Source organism: Polypterus senegalus, chromosome 6 (genome assembly GCF_016835505.1).
Source record: "Polypterus senegalus isolate Bchr_013 chromosome 6, ASM1683550v1, whole genome shotgun sequence".
NCBI lineage: Eukaryota > Metazoa > Chordata > Cladistia > Polypteriformes > Polypteridae > Polypterus > Polypterus senegalus.
Window position 1 is genome coordinate 55,290,977 of NC_053159.1, and position 8,662 is coordinate 55,299,638.

At 39.3% G+C, this 8,662-nt stretch overlaps 1 protein-coding gene across 2 annotated transcripts in view; it reads left to right on the forward strand.

Moving 5' to 3' along the window:
• The window catches only part of nadka (NAD kinase a), a 213,157-nt gene that overhangs the window by 849 nt on the left and 203,646 nt on the right, over window positions 1–8,662 (forward strand). The gene's annotated exons all lie outside the window — the stretch shown is intronic.

Sequence of the window (8,662 nt, forward strand, 5' to 3'; positions counted from 1 at the left end):
GCGGTTAATACGTGTCCCTAATTTGTCCAGTTGTTGATAGTGCTTTGTATTAAAGGGGTGCGTTTCCAGGTTTGGCCTTTCTTCCTCGTTTCTACGATCGTTTTCAACTCCACTGAACTCGAAACGCTTCAAACGTGGCATTGAAGAGCTCAGTTATTTTAAATCCCTGTTTCACACGGTTGTCTGTCATATTCCATATAATTGCACGCGGCATTTGAATTCATCGCATAGAACATCAATCCATGTTTTCATTTATATTTAAACCACAGAGTTTAGTTGGTACATGGCTGCATGTTCAAACCCTTGGTGCTAAAACAGCAGTAGATTAGGCCGGTAATAACAGACAAAAAAATTCTTCCTGTCGTTAAATATCTGTTTAAATAGGAAGGTTTAATCTTTATTCTATTTTTCATAGTTAATTCATTATAGTAAAAAGAAAAATCGGTCCAGTGGCTAATCTCTGAATTTTCCCTAGTAATGGAGACTACTCCCTACAGTATTCCAGATGTTAACATTTAGAGTTTAAGGATACTTTCTCCTCACTTGCACTGGTGGCACTTGTACTACATAATGATTATTCGAAAGCCTTCTTAATCACACCAAGATTAACACAGTATGTTAAAGCACCAACGTGGGGAGAAGCTTGAATGGATTTAGTATTTTGTAATAGTCAGGATACAAGTAAGGGTGTAGAGGTGATTGAACCACTAGGGTCAAATGACAATGGAGTTCCGTGTGGTGCTGGAGGAATGCGGGTGCAAAGACTAAAACTGTTGGTTTAACTTTAGTAGGAAAAATTTTCAACGGATGGACTGGGGTAAGCTTTTAAGTGTGGGGACGGTTGAGTAGTAGAACAGGTTTAAAAATGTTTTACATGTAAATGTAGGACATGTACTGTACATACCGAAATTTGGAATTAAAAGGAAATGAAACCCTCCACAGTGGGTTAAATAAAGAGATGAAAAAAGTTGCAAAGGAAAAAAGGAATCATAGTGGATATGAGAATATGAGGGCAAGCATTAAGAAGGATATTAGGGAGACTAAAAGACAGGAATATAGCAAATAAGGCAAAAGATGGCCCAAATAGATTTGTTCAATTTTGTTAGTAGAGTAGTCTGATGTTGTACAATGTTAGCCGTTATGTATGTGGTGAAAAGTCAAGCGAAATGATAACTTTTTATTGGCTAACTAAAAAGATTATAATATGCAAGCTTTCGAAGGAGCGCAAGCCCCTTCTACAGGGAAGATGTTTTTAATATTTTGTAGTATTTTAGTATTTTTTTTTTTTTTTAGTATTTTAGTAGTAAAAGAACAGTCAAGGAGGAAGTGAAATGCATTAGGAGTAGTAAAGGGGGAATTAAAAATTCAAACTATGAAATAGCAGATGGTCTAAAGTTGCATTTTTCAGAGGTCTTCATACTGTATGTGAGGAAGTACAGGTGGTCCAGATCTAATTATGCAGATCCAAATCATCTGGATGAATTTGATTCATGTGGGGACGATTCCAGTTTGGCGCGAAGACGATTCTTCGTGTCGTCAATTTGCACACTTCTCGATGGTCTGGGATTTTTCAGGTGATTTTCTATGTAATAAACTTAATAAGTTATAACGTAATGAAAATTCCATAATTAGATCTGGACCACCCTATAGATGACCTCCCAGCAGTAAAATGGCCTACTAAGGAGGTACTCAGTAATTTGGAAATTGTAGAGCAGCCAAAAGAAGAAGAGGTAGAAGTTTTGCTCAGATTAGCCTCCTTAGCGTTGCATTTTATTACAAAAAACATGTTAAAAATCATTGCTTTTTTGGCATGGAAAATTTACATATTTATTAAATCTCAAAAGTATAATAATGATAGAAGTAATAGTAATGATGAATAAAAATAACAGTAATAATGCTACTAATGATGCCAAAACAGTATATAATCTCAAAATTAGTCCTTTGTGTGGTAAATCTTAAAGCATGGTGAGAGACACAATCCAGCGTGACAGTTTGGGCAATAACAGCGTGTTTCTTTTCAGGTTTTCTTCTCAAATTTATCAGTTTTTGAACAGCACACTACACAGGTATGAGTAGGATTCTGTTTTTTTTTGTTCTGGGTTGGTGGTATATAATCAATACAATGTCTTTCCTTAAGACACTGGATTGATCAGCAATGTGCTTGGTTGACCTTGTCCCTTTGGTGTGGATGGGTGATGTTTGGCAATGTTTTGTTCTACAAGTTGGCAAGTTTGCATGAGATATAGTTTCACCAGCTTTTTGCTTGTATAGGATGAATCCATTCCAAATGAACTGTTCCAGCAGATTATGATATATAATTTTGTAATATTTCTTTTGTTGACTCCTCATAACGGGATAGAAAGTCAATTCTTGATCTGCATGATCTACGCCACCCATCATGCTACTGTGGTCGAACACAGCACAAGGCTTTGTAACCTGCCTTTTGCCTATACAGTCACTATAGCTGCATTATGTAACAGTGCTAAGTAGACAAATCTCTTTCTTGTCCTTCCATTCCTGCACAGGCACTTTACCCTTTTGCTACTAGAGCACCTCACTGTAATTTAGCTTTGCCAAAGTCTTCAGGCATGATACGACAGTTGGGATGCACTGTCCCATATGTGTCAGTCTTTCTTTGCAGCAAAATGTTAAATAACTCTGGCAAAGTATAACAGTTGCCCATGTTACACAGTAACCTTGATCTAGCACAGCATCTATCACAATCAGCACCAATGATATAGCAACACTATACTGATCAAACATTGTCCCTTTCCATGTGTACATAACCGAATTCCAGATGTATCCCGTTTTAGATTCACAAAGCTTGTAAAACTTAATGCCAAATCTTGCTCTTTTTGATGCTATGTGCTGCATCCATGACAGTCCGTCCTTATAAGCCATGGGACTTTTACCAATACTGAAATCACGGTCAGAAATGTAAACGCTCCAATATTTTGCTACAATAGCCTGGTATATCTCCAAACAATGGTGTTGTCAAAAGTATGTTCTTGGACCAGTATCATTGCTGCTCTGGTTTCACTACAAGTCCTTGCAATATCAATAAGCCTAAAAAGGCCCAGATATCATTAGCAATTACTGGTTCCGAAAACTGCTTAGGTGTATGGTTATTTGCCTGACATTGTTCAGCATAACGATTTGTTTTGACAACAATTCTGTCAATCATGTTATCATCCAGTAATAACTTGAGGTAAGTGAGTAGACCTTGTATGTCAATGTTCACTTTTATTCTTGGCTTCCCCACAAAATCAAAAGGAGGTGGTGCTTGTTTACTTGAAGTAGAGTCAACAGGCAGCCAAGCCCGAGGGTCACTTTTGGATTCATCAGAATTACTTTTGGGCTCATTGTCTGTTTTAGTTTCACCATCTGAGGACAGATTAAATTCCTCATCACTGCTGATAAGAAGCTCCTCAGCATCCTGAGCATCACTGCTTGTATCAGTAACAAGAGCGTGCAACACCTGGGGCCTCATGTATAATGCCGTGCGTAGAATTTGCACTATAACATGACGTAAGCACAAAAGCCGAAATGTGCTTACACACAGAAAATTCCAGATGCAGGAATCTGTGTGTACTCTTAACTTCCGCGTTTTTCTGCTCCATAAATCCCGATCAGCGTGAAGACTAACGCACGTGCACGCGCCTTCTGTCCCGCCCAGTCTCCTCCCGGAATTACGCCTCTTTGAATATGCAAATCAATATAAATAGACCATAAGCTCAGCGTGCTGTGAAAAGGCAATGGCAAAAGCAAGAGGGAAAATATAAGAATTTCAGCGAATACCAAGTAGAGGCAAAGAAAAACATACTATTTGTTGGTTTATACAGTGGTATAATTAACAAAAGGAAGTTGATCGAGTGATATAGCGTGTTGGAGAAACAAGCTCAAGTTCACAAAGTCGCACAGTGCCCGACATAAAAAAGAAGTTGTCATATATCAAAGTCGCCGTGAAAAGGCGAGATGTAGCCCACCATCTGAGTGTCATATTGAAGCTTATTAGGGTACAGTGAGAAAAAAAACACACAGAGTAGGAAAAAAGCGCGAAATGTTAACTTCAATCTCGAAATATCCACTTTAATCACCTAGTTTATTTTATCATTAAAGCAGAACATAAACTTCATCTTAAAATAATTTAATTTACTACAGTGGGTACGGAAAGTATTCAGAACCCCTTCAATTTTTCACTCTTTGTTATATTGCAGCCATTTGCTAAAATCATTTAAATTAATTTTTTCCCACATTAATGTACACACAGCACCCCATATTGACAGACAAAAAAAAGAATTTTTGAAATTGTTGCAGTTTTATTAAAAAAGAAAAACTGAAATATCACATGGTCCTAAGTATTCAGACCCTTTGCTCAGTATTTAGTAGAAGCACCCTTTTGAGCTAATACAGCCATGAGTCTTCTTGGGAAAGATGCAACAAGTTTTTCACACCTGGATTTGGGGATCCTCTGCCATTACTCCTTGCAGATCCTCTCCAGTTCTGTCAGGTTGGATGGTAAATGTTGGTGGACAGCCATTTTTATGGTCTCTCCAGAGATGCTCAATTGGGTTTAAGTCAGGGCTTTGGCTGGGCCATTCAAGAACAGTCACAGAGTTGTTGTGAAGCCACTCCTTTGTTATTTTAGCTGTGTGCTTAGGGTCATTGTCTTGTTGGAAGGTAAACCTTCGGCCCAGTCTGAGGTCCTTAGCACTCTGGAGAAGGTTTTTGTCCAGGATATCCCTGTACTTGGCCGCATTCATCTTTCCCTTGATTGCAACCAGTCGTCCTGTCCCTGCAGCTGAAAAACACCCCACAGCATGATACTGCCACTGCCATGCTTCACTGTGGGGACTGTATTGGACAAGTGATGAGCAGTGCCTGGTTGTCTCCACACATACCGCTTAGAATTAAGGCCAAAAAGTTCTATCTTGGTCTCATCAGACCAGAGAATCTTATTTCTCACCATCTCAGAGTCCTTCAGATGTCTTTTAGCAAACTCCAAGATAGAATGATAGAATAGAAGCTGTGTGTACACTAATGAGGGAAAAAAATTCATTTAAATGATTTTAGCAAATGGCTGCAATATAAGAAAGAGTGAAAAATTGAAGGGGGTCTGAATACTTTCCGTACCCACTGTAGTTTCTCAAATCCCATCGTAACTAAAGTAGCCCATTAAATGCTTTGTTTGTAATTTGATGTTCAATGTGCTGTATGTGTGTGAATCACTACGTGCCTCCGTTCCTTCTGTTTCTCCGACAGGACACAGAATCCATTACATTCATGATATTACAGCTCTCTGAATAATTAAAATACTGAGATGTATACGTGATAGCATGCTTTCATTCCAATCATCATGAAAATATTAAGAACACGATGGCGCAGTGATTGTTCATGTTTCATACAAGATGCTGCTGCGCAATGCGCGACCTTCGATGAAATAATTTATTGTAGCAGTACTGCCTCTTTCAAACATACTAACCTTCAATTGTTGTCCTTACTTTTCTTTCCCCAAATACCCAATCGCCACACAATCAGCTCTGTAATAGACGTTAAGTCATCTGTAAGCTTACAACAATGATTCTTCAAAACTTTTAAGGAACATTGAAATATCTTCATAGTAGGGGTTTAATTATTCTATCCATCTATCCTTCCAGTGTTGCGCTAGTCTCAGCAAATATACAGTGTGAAGCTGGAACAATACATGAACATGCAAGCACTGCGGCACCGTGTCCTCACATGTTTAATTATTAACAATACAGATTATTTAAATGAAGTTAAAGTTTTATCTGTATAATGTTGCATTTCATCTTAAAAATGATACCATCATCATATGTAAATACAAGCTTTATAAAGTGGCGCAAGTTGTGTAATATTATAACTGTAGTGCAAGTTTACAGTGGGGTAATTGTACTTATAAGTACAAACCGTTCTACAATGAGCAATTGATTGAGTGCGTTTATAGTACTTGGGATGAAACTGTTTCTGAACCGCGAGGTCCGTACAGGAAAGGCTTTGAAATGTTTTGCCGTGGCTGAGGCAGCGTGGGCTTGATGCTGTACAGTGATCCCTTTCATGAAGACTTTCGAGGCTTCATTCCATCGCGGATTTTAAATGTAAGCATATCTAAATATATATGACGGATTTTTCGCTGGTTCGCGGATTTCTGCGGACAATGGGTCTTTTAATCTATGCTACATGCTTCCTCAGTTGGTTTGCCCAGTTGATTTCATACAAGGGACGCTATTGGCAGATGGCTGAGAAGCTACCCAATCAGAGCACATATTACATATTAACTAAAACTCCTCAATAATATTCGATATGCTTCCCGCGCGGTGCTTGATTGTTTGCTTTTCTTTGTCTCTCTCACTGTCTCTGCCTAACAGAGGGGGTGTGAGCAGAGGGGCTGTTTGCACAGAGGCTGTTTGCCTAGGGGATACGGACGCTCCTCTAAAAAATGCCGGTTTATCACGGTGCTTCGGCATACTTATAAGCACCCATTGATTTTTTTGATTGTTTGCTTTTCTCTCTCGCTCTCTCTTTCTGACATTCTCTGCTCCTGACACGCATTCTTTGAAGAGGAGGATATGTTTGAATTCTTTTAATTGTGAGAAAGAACTGTCATCTCTGTTTTGTCATGGAGCACAGTTTAAACTTTTGACTAAAGGGTGTTATTTCATGTCTAGATGGCTCTAATAATGTTAACAGTGTGGGAGAGTTTATAAGGGCTTAAAATATATAAAAATAACCATACAAACATATGGTTTCTACTTCGCGGATTTTCATCTATCGCGGGGGGTTCTGGAATGCAACCCCCGTGATCGAGGAGGGATTACTGTATACCGACAATTCTTTTTCCGATCAGCTGCTGCTGTGATTTCCCACTCAATCTACAATCATATAAATACTCTGAGTGGTGCAGTGAGTGTAATATGGAAAAAAATGATCCGCTGTGACAACCCTTAAAGGGAGCAGCTGAAAGAAGAAAAAGAAGAAGAGGAACAAGGTGTAGTGAGAGTAACAACGCTAAAGCAGTTATGGTATTTGGAATACTACGGCTGTTCCCTGGACCATTTATATTGTTACAAGTTAATTACAATCAGATGCATTACACTAGTAAACAATATGCGGTTAGTTTCAGTGTATTTATTAAAGCCGCATCAGGAAAATAGAGTAGCTACACAGGAACAGTAGCACTGATTTGATGCTGGGTGCCGCCAGTCTGCAAAACCGAGCGGAGAATGTGCGCACAACAAGGTATGAGGTACCGTGGAAAAGTGTGTGGCTTTACGGCAAGTGTAGGTTTTATGCATCACGATTTGAACGTGGAAAAGTTCTTGCGCAACATTTCTGTGCGTATGCACCGTTCATACATGAGGCACTTGGGCTGCTGAAAAACATTTCTTATGAGACGCCATTATTACGGAGGGGGTTACTGATTACACTTACAGGTGAGAGGAGAAGACACAGTGACACCTTTGCCCATGTCATGGTTGGATATAACACTTACGCCAGACCTGCCTATAACTTGCCTGAGTAATGCTTGGGACTTTTACAGCCCGAGTGATTCTCGGTTGGTAGCAAGAAGATTATTTGCGCCAGTGTAATTTGTGAAATTAAGATTGAGGAACACATGGCAAAAACAGATGTTTTACTGAATTTCTGGCATGGGTTCAGAAGAGGGTGGTTATGCTTCACCAACATGCTGGAATTCTGTGAGGTAGTGACAAAAATAATATGATCTAAGTGAAGCATATGATATTATTTATCTTGACTTTCAGAAAGCATTAAGCAGATAAGGTGCAACATTAGAAGCCGACATCAAACTGAAAGAAGTGGGAGTTCAGGGTGTTTATACAGTAGGCGGGTGCAAAATGCTGCCATATATAGGAAGCAGAGAGTTATGGTGTGAGGATCCATATTTGAATTATCTGACATTAAGAATAGTGTTCGTTAGGGGTCTGTGCTACAGCTGCTGCTATTTTAAATACTGTATATACTGTATATTGTGACAAGTGTAGATGGTGTAGCAGCCACTCAACCCGACACAGACAAACGTAGGAGGTACTTATAAAAACACAATTTCCAAATTAAATAAAGTGCAGTGCTTTCAGAATCCTTCAATAAATAACTAATCCCATAAAAACAGAAGTGGCGTGCTTGGGCTCAATGTCCAGCTTCCTGCCTGCGAGCGCTCGCTTGCTCACACCAGTTTTTTCAACACTGCTTCCTGCTTACTTCCTCAATCTGCAACCTCTGTCTTTCCTTTCTGTTTCCACCCTTTAGCTGCCTCGCGCTGTAGCAATCAACCACTACGCCCACTTGCTAAGCTGCAAGCGCGGCGATTATTTATTTAAAACTGGCCTCTTGACATGAGCTGTGGTCCCACTATACCACAAAGTCCCTCTGCGTGATGCATGTCTGACTGCGAACAATGTACTGTACAGAGAGAAACTAAACACGTGCGTAAATCACCGGCGCGTATGAACCGGAAAAGAAACGAAATAGAGTAAAAAGAGTTCACAGTGAATGCACAGGGAGAGACTGAACACATACACATATACATATACATATACATATACATATACATATACATATGTGTCACTGACTCATCACTAATTCTCCAACTTCCCGTGTGGGTGGAAGGCTGAAATTTGGAAGG